This window comes from Cavia porcellus, unplaced genomic scaffold, assembly GCF_034190915.1.
Source record: "Cavia porcellus strain 051 isolate PalLab524CR breed Dunkin Hartley unplaced genomic scaffold, mCavPor4.1 scaffold_22, whole genome shotgun sequence".
NCBI lineage: Eukaryota > Metazoa > Chordata > Mammalia > Rodentia > Caviidae > Cavia > Cavia porcellus.
Window position 1 is genome coordinate 55,380,314 of NW_026947505.1, and position 6,465 is coordinate 55,386,778.

Sequence of the window (6,465 nt, forward strand, 5' to 3'; positions counted from 1 at the left end):
ATAATGTGAATTAGCTCGTGCATTACTGAGAAATAGAGAATAATGCAGAAATCATTAGCCTATGCAGTATTCTTCCCAGAATATTAGAATCTTGCACCAATGGGCTGAGGATGTAGTCCAACAGTAGAGCTTGCACTTAGCAGCGTATTAAAGACTCTAGTTCAAGTCTTAAGCCTTTCAACAAGTAATTAAAAATAAAAACTTTGCACCATTAATTAATACCAGCTAAAGCAGTAAGTCCCCTCCAAATCAAGTTTACTTGTAATGCCCTTAACCTAGATATTCATTACTCTCTTTATCTTCCATTTAACTAATACAGTTAGGCTTTCAGCTTACAAAGGCCTAAGTCTGCTTTTCCTCAATCTGTGTGCAAAAATGAATAGCAACAAGCCAGATCCATTCAGTCAGCCAGTCATCATTTCTCATAAAATCTGCAACCACCTTTACACATGAAACCTCTAATGTCCCCTTGTCTCAATCCTTCCTCATTCCTCCCTCAACTAAGCTTCTTTTATTTTTTGAAAGTTTAAGAGAAAAAGACACAGAAAAGAAAAACAAAAAACAAAAGATATAACAACAAACCCAAACAATAACAATATAACTTTCAAAACAAGATAGGAATTTAACAGTGGTTGTTATATTGCATATTGGTATCTTCAAAAGGGTTCCTTAGATTACCAGACATGCAAAATTGATGTGATGATGAGTACTGTTCTTTGTTAAGAATAGAATTAGTAGTCATCTTTGCTGTCTTACATATATATACAAATTTATGTCTTTCCTTTTCCCTTGTTTCCTCCTTATCCAGTTACTTTTCCCTTTTGAGCAGTTTCTTACCCTTATACAATATTTATTGTAGATTTTGGATCTTATTTGCTCTTTCAGTTTGTTACACTAGGGAGACAATATGGTATTTACACACATAAGTTTGATTTACTTTACTTACAAGTATGGTCTCAAGTCGTGTCCATTTATCTATAAAAGCCCTGATGCAATCTTTCTTTACAGCTGAGTAGTACTCCATTATATAAAAATACATCTTTTTTTATCCATTCTTCATTTGAAGGGCATTTGGTTTGTTTCTAAGATTTGGCTATTACAAATTGTGCTGCTATAAACATGGGTGCACATGTCCTGTGGTATGTTTTCAATTCTGGGAAAATGCCCAAAAGCTAGATAGCTGGTCAAATGGAACCTCTAATCCTAGCTTTCTGAGGAACTACCACACTGATTTTCGCAGTAATTGCACCAGTCTGCACTGCCACCAACAGTGGATAAAGAGCTCCTTTTTCCCCCTCCAGCATTTGTTATTGGTTGATTTCTTGATCTTGGAGATTCTTTCTGGAGTGAGATGAAATCTCAGTGTTTTAATTTGCATTTCTTGAATGACCCAATGATGCTGAACATTTTCTCGTATATTTATTTGCCACTTGTATTTCTTTATCTGAGAAACGTATATTCATCTCAGATGCCCAATTTTTGGATTTGGTCTTTGAATTTTGGGGGTTTGATTTTAAAAAATTCTTTATATGTTCTAGATAGAAGTCCTCTGTCTGAAGGACAGTTGGCTAAGATATTTTCCCATTTCGTGAGTTTTCTTTTTTCTTGAGGGAAAGACCTACACCTACAGCTACCCCTCACCACAGGGATGGTTTCCAAAACCCCGTCCTCTGGACCCCTCTACCAATAACTAAATCTGTAAGTGCTCATGTAAAATGGTACTATAACTGTATTTACAGATAACCTGCCCAATTCCTCCTGTACTTTAAATTATCTTTGTTACATAAATATCCGACACAGTATCAGTGCTATGTAAAGTTATTATACTATATTGTTTAATATGGTAACGACAAGAAATAAATCTGTACAGTATAGATATATAAAACCTGTGGTTAGAGGGCTGACTATATTTCCTGGGGTATTAAGAATTTAACTATTGCTTGGAAGTGGGGGAACACTGAGTTATATCCTCAGCCCTTTTATTTTTTAAAATAGTCTCACTAGATTGCCTAGGCTGGCCTTGAAATCGTGGTGTACTTTAGCCTTCCTGTCACAATAATCTGTTAAATAAAGGCAATATTTTAAACTGTCATTGCTTGTTTGTGCTGTAGTGATACATGTATGTGGGTCTTGGCATTCCACTTATATTTTCTCCAAAACTCTGTTTTGGTAAATTATTCTACAGAACTTAAACGAGTATTTTTATTTTGTTTTGTTTTTGAGACAGAGTTTCACTATGCAGTTTAGGTTGGCCTCTAACTCACTGTGATCCTCCTGCCTCAGCCTCCCGAGTGCTGTGATTACAGGCATGTGCCAACACATCCAGCAAAAGTGTTAAATAAAGAACACACGCATACACCTATCTCAGGGGGATGGGAGTCTAGCTTAGTGCTAAAGTGTGTGTGTTGATCCCTGGTACTGATAAAAAGAAAGAAGACAAAAAAAAAATTGAAAAAAAAAAAACTATTAGTTTAGCCAGTGCTGTCCATTCTACAATGATAAAAATGTTTTGTCTATTCTTTGATACAGCAGTTACAAAATCACATGCACAAAATACTCACAAGACAGCATGCATTAACTTCTTATTGCTACTCCAACAAATTACCAATACTTAAACAATACAAATTCGTTATCTTACAATTCCAGAGATACGTTTCATTTGTCTAAAATCTGGATGCCAGCAGCACCACAATCTGAGGGTTGTAAGGGAGAAGCTGCACTTTGTGTTTTCAGCTTCTAGAAGCTACCAACGTTCCTAAGCTGGTGACTCCTTCATCTACCTCCAAAGCTAATAACGTACCTAACATCATTTTTCCCATTTGACCTCTGCTTCTACAATCCCATTTGCTCTTTCTCTCTCCACTTCTATTATCTCATGTCTTTGCTAACTTCTGCTCTCCTGTCTCCCTTTTTTAAGGAACTATGTGACTATACCAGGACCACTTGGATAGTTCAGGACACTTTCCTTACACCAAAATCCTTAACTTAGCAGGACGTGGTAGCACAAACCTATAATAATCTCAGCACCTCGCGAGGCTGAGGCACAATCACAAATATAAGCCCAGCTTGGATAATTTAGCAAGATCTTGTTTAGGGAAGTAACTCAGTGTGAGGACTCTGGGTTCAAGCCCCTCACCACCTAAAACCAAACTCTGAATTACATCTGCAAAATCCCTTTTGCCATATAAGACAGCATATTCATAGGTACCCAGGATTAGGAAATGGGCATCAATTGGCGCCTACCAGACTGACGACAGATTTTTAAATTTTAATTAAAGTTAAATAAATAAACATGTATGGTTAGTAGATCCTTGGATAGCACAGACCATGAGCTACGTGAAAGAAAGGATCGAATTTTATAGATCTCTATTTCTCATACTTAATATAAATTCACAAAAAAATATTCCTAGCCCGGTAAGTTGACATACAGCTGTAGTCCTTGGGACTTGGGAACCTGAGGCAGGAGAACTGCTATAAATTTAAGGCCAGACTGTGCTATACAGAGTGTGCAAGGCCAGTCTAAGCTACATAGTGAGACTTTGTTTCAAAAAATAAAAACGAAATAAAATTTTAAAAACCCATATAAATTCACATCTAAAGGATTTCATAGAGCTGTGGTTATTATAATTTCAGTAATGCATAACTACCTTTTGTGAACCCACAAGAAAGTATTTAATAGTTTCTTAAGGAGATGAATTTGTATCAGTACACTGGTACCTCAGTTCATGAACTTAATTCACTCCATGATTTTGGAAAAGATGGCCATGCTAGTGTTTGCACAAGAAAGATGGCTCCAATTGAGAGTTTGCAAGAAAAAGAGTATTTTGCCAAATGCTTTTCTTTCAGAAAGTCATACTATAAGAAGCAATAGAAAAGCCAAGACATAATTATCTATGCAATATTAAGATAAAGATGTGTAACAACTGGAGCATTATGTTGCACTAAAGATGCTATTATGATTTGGGACTCATCAGCATGATGCTAACAGTTGAGATTATACTATTAATACCATAAAAGCCAGTGATTCTCCTGAAAAGAAGGAGAGGATAAAAAAGAGAGAAGTAGATATAGTATTAAGAGTATTTTGGGAAGAGGAACTTTTTATACTTAACATTTTAAATTCTCAATATATATAAAGAGAGCTAGTACTATAGGAAGTGGCGCACCTGTCAAAAGCATAGAGGTGAAAATTTAAAAGTTGAGAATTATGATGATTCAAGAGTTGCAGGGCTGGGTATGTAGCTCAGTGGTAGGGTGTATATTTAGCATGTGCAAGTCCCTGAGTCAATTCCCTATGTGCATGTAGAAGCAAACACACACACACAGCACTGAAGCTCACTCAAGATATATAATCTCATTTGCTTTTCTTTTTTTGGTGGTACTGGGGATTGAACCCAGAGCCTCATGTATGCTAGGAAAATGCTCTACCACTGAGGTACATATCTAGCCCCCCCTTTTAAAATAATTTGATAGTTGATTTTTTTTTTTTGGTATCAGAATGGAACTCACACTTGGCAGGCAGGTACTGTAAAACTGAGCTAAAGCTCTAGCCCCTAAATTGCTCAGGCTGGCCTTGAACTACCAATCCTCCTGCCTCAGTCTCCTGAGTAGCTGATGTGTGCAACTGTGCCCAACTATTCATGTAACTTCAATCAATTCAGATGTGACAAATTAGATGAGAAAGAGATGGTCTGTTTTATAATAGGCCATTATCTTAAAAAGCAAGCTAAAGGAAGTTTTATTTTTCAAAACTGAGACAAGCAAGCATTTGTAGGGAAAAGCAAGAAAATGCTAGGTGGAAAAAGCCTATATTCTTACACTTTGAGATCTGAGGTTCAAATACCAACAAAAGGTATCAAATACTATGTATTTACTATGTGCCAGATACTGACTTAAATGCTCTACATACATTATTGACTTATTCGCAATCCTCAAGTTAGGTGAAATCCATATTATTCTTTTTTCTCCATTTTAAAAATGAAGAAATAGAAGATCAAGCAGGATGTGGTGGAGCACACCTGTAATCCCACCTCTCAGGAGGGTGAGGCAGGATTGCTGCAAATTTAAAACCAGCCTGGGTTACAAAAAGTGAGCTCAAGGTCAGCCTGAACTGCATTAGTGAGACCCTGTCTCAAAAGACAGAAAAAAAAAAAAAAAAAGAAATGAAACAGATTTACCCAAAAAAAACTTGCCTAAGGAGTTACTCTCTAGGCCTATCTCTAAAGCCAGATGAGAAAAATCAATGATATTCATTAGAGTACAAATTTATATTTTAAATGAGATCATCTCTTGTAAAACATCAAGAAATGCTACGAGAAAATAATTTGAGGAAAAGGAGATGAGATGATAAAGAGAATTCTTGCCCTGCCTTGGAAGGCCTCAACAGATGTGGGAAGGGTCTTCAGGAAAGGCGAAAAGGTTTGAGGCAGGAGACATGGAGAAAACCGGGGAAGAGTTGGAAAGTCAGGCAAAATCAACTTGATCCTGAAGCAGTCTACATTCACAACTTAGTACGTGTCAGAGATGGCTCTAGGAGTGTGGAAATTAAAATATAAACAACTTCGGAAGCAATCAATATTAGTGATCATCTGACACTGGGGAAGGCAGCAAACTCCACCCGAAATCTTTAGGAGTAGGTACCAAAACGAGCTTAAATGGGGGGGAGGGGCAGGACGGGTCGCGAAGGCAGTCCTCTTTGGGGGCGCTCCCAGCCTCCTTCCGGACCCACTCCAGGGACCACTTGAGGGAAGCGTAGCGCGAGCCCAAAAGCTGCAACCGCGGGCGGGGGAGAGCGCGGCTACCTGCGGCCCCCGTACGTCGAGTCGTCCTTGCCTCACCGACTCGGGCCGTTCCAGGTGGACTCCCTCGGACTGTCTGGCTTCCCGGATGTGGCCACAGCCTCCACTCAGAACACTACTGCACCATGTAGCCCCGTTTCTTGCAGCACCGCGCGAAGCCGGTCCCCACAGCAACTTACCCGCCCAGACCGGCCCAAGAGAGCCTAGGACCCTTTCTAGACACTGAGGGCTCCCTGGCATCTCCACCAATAACAGTGCGTTATCAAGACGTGCAGGCGGGACCAAGCGCTTATGACCAATCATATAAGACGCAAAGCACGTTCCGTCGCACACAACTAGTTCCCGCCTTTGGAAGGAAGAAAAAAAAAGCCAGTTCGCGCCAAACTCCTATAGTCTTCCGTAGGAACTAAGGAAAGGGGCGGGGCATGATATGGCGGGGACAGTAACGGGGCGGAACTTCACTGCGGAAGGGGCGGGACGTGGGCGGAAGTGGTGTGGGTGTGGTCTGCCTAGCGCTTTAATGAAAGGGAGAATAACCTTTTAGGAGGCGCAGCTCGTTAGCACTTGTAAGGTCCGGAATACAGACTTGGGTTGTAGTTCGGTGGTACAGTGCCTGCTTAGCACATTTATGACTGATCCTCAGCATTCCAAAAAAAAAATCACCGTT

At 39.4% G+C, this 6,465-nt stretch overlaps 1 protein-coding gene across 7 annotated transcripts in view; it reads right to left on the minus strand.

The window, feature by feature from the left end:
* The window catches only part of Casp8ap2 (caspase 8 associated protein 2), a 34,725-nt gene extending 28,622 nt beyond the window's left edge, over nt 1-6,103 (minus strand). For 3 of the 7 annotated variants that reach the window (XM_063233242.1, XM_063233240.1, XM_063233238.1), the window contains exon 1: nt 5,802-6,102. The gene's annotated coding sequence lies outside the window, so the exon portion shown is untranslated. Of the gene's footprint in view, nt 1-5,801 lie in introns of all 7 variants that reach the window. The other 4 variants (XM_063233237.1, XM_063233236.1, XM_063233239.1 and 1 more) reach the window with 4 other exon arrangements.
* Between the last annotated feature and the right edge of the window lie 362 nt (nt 6,104-6,465).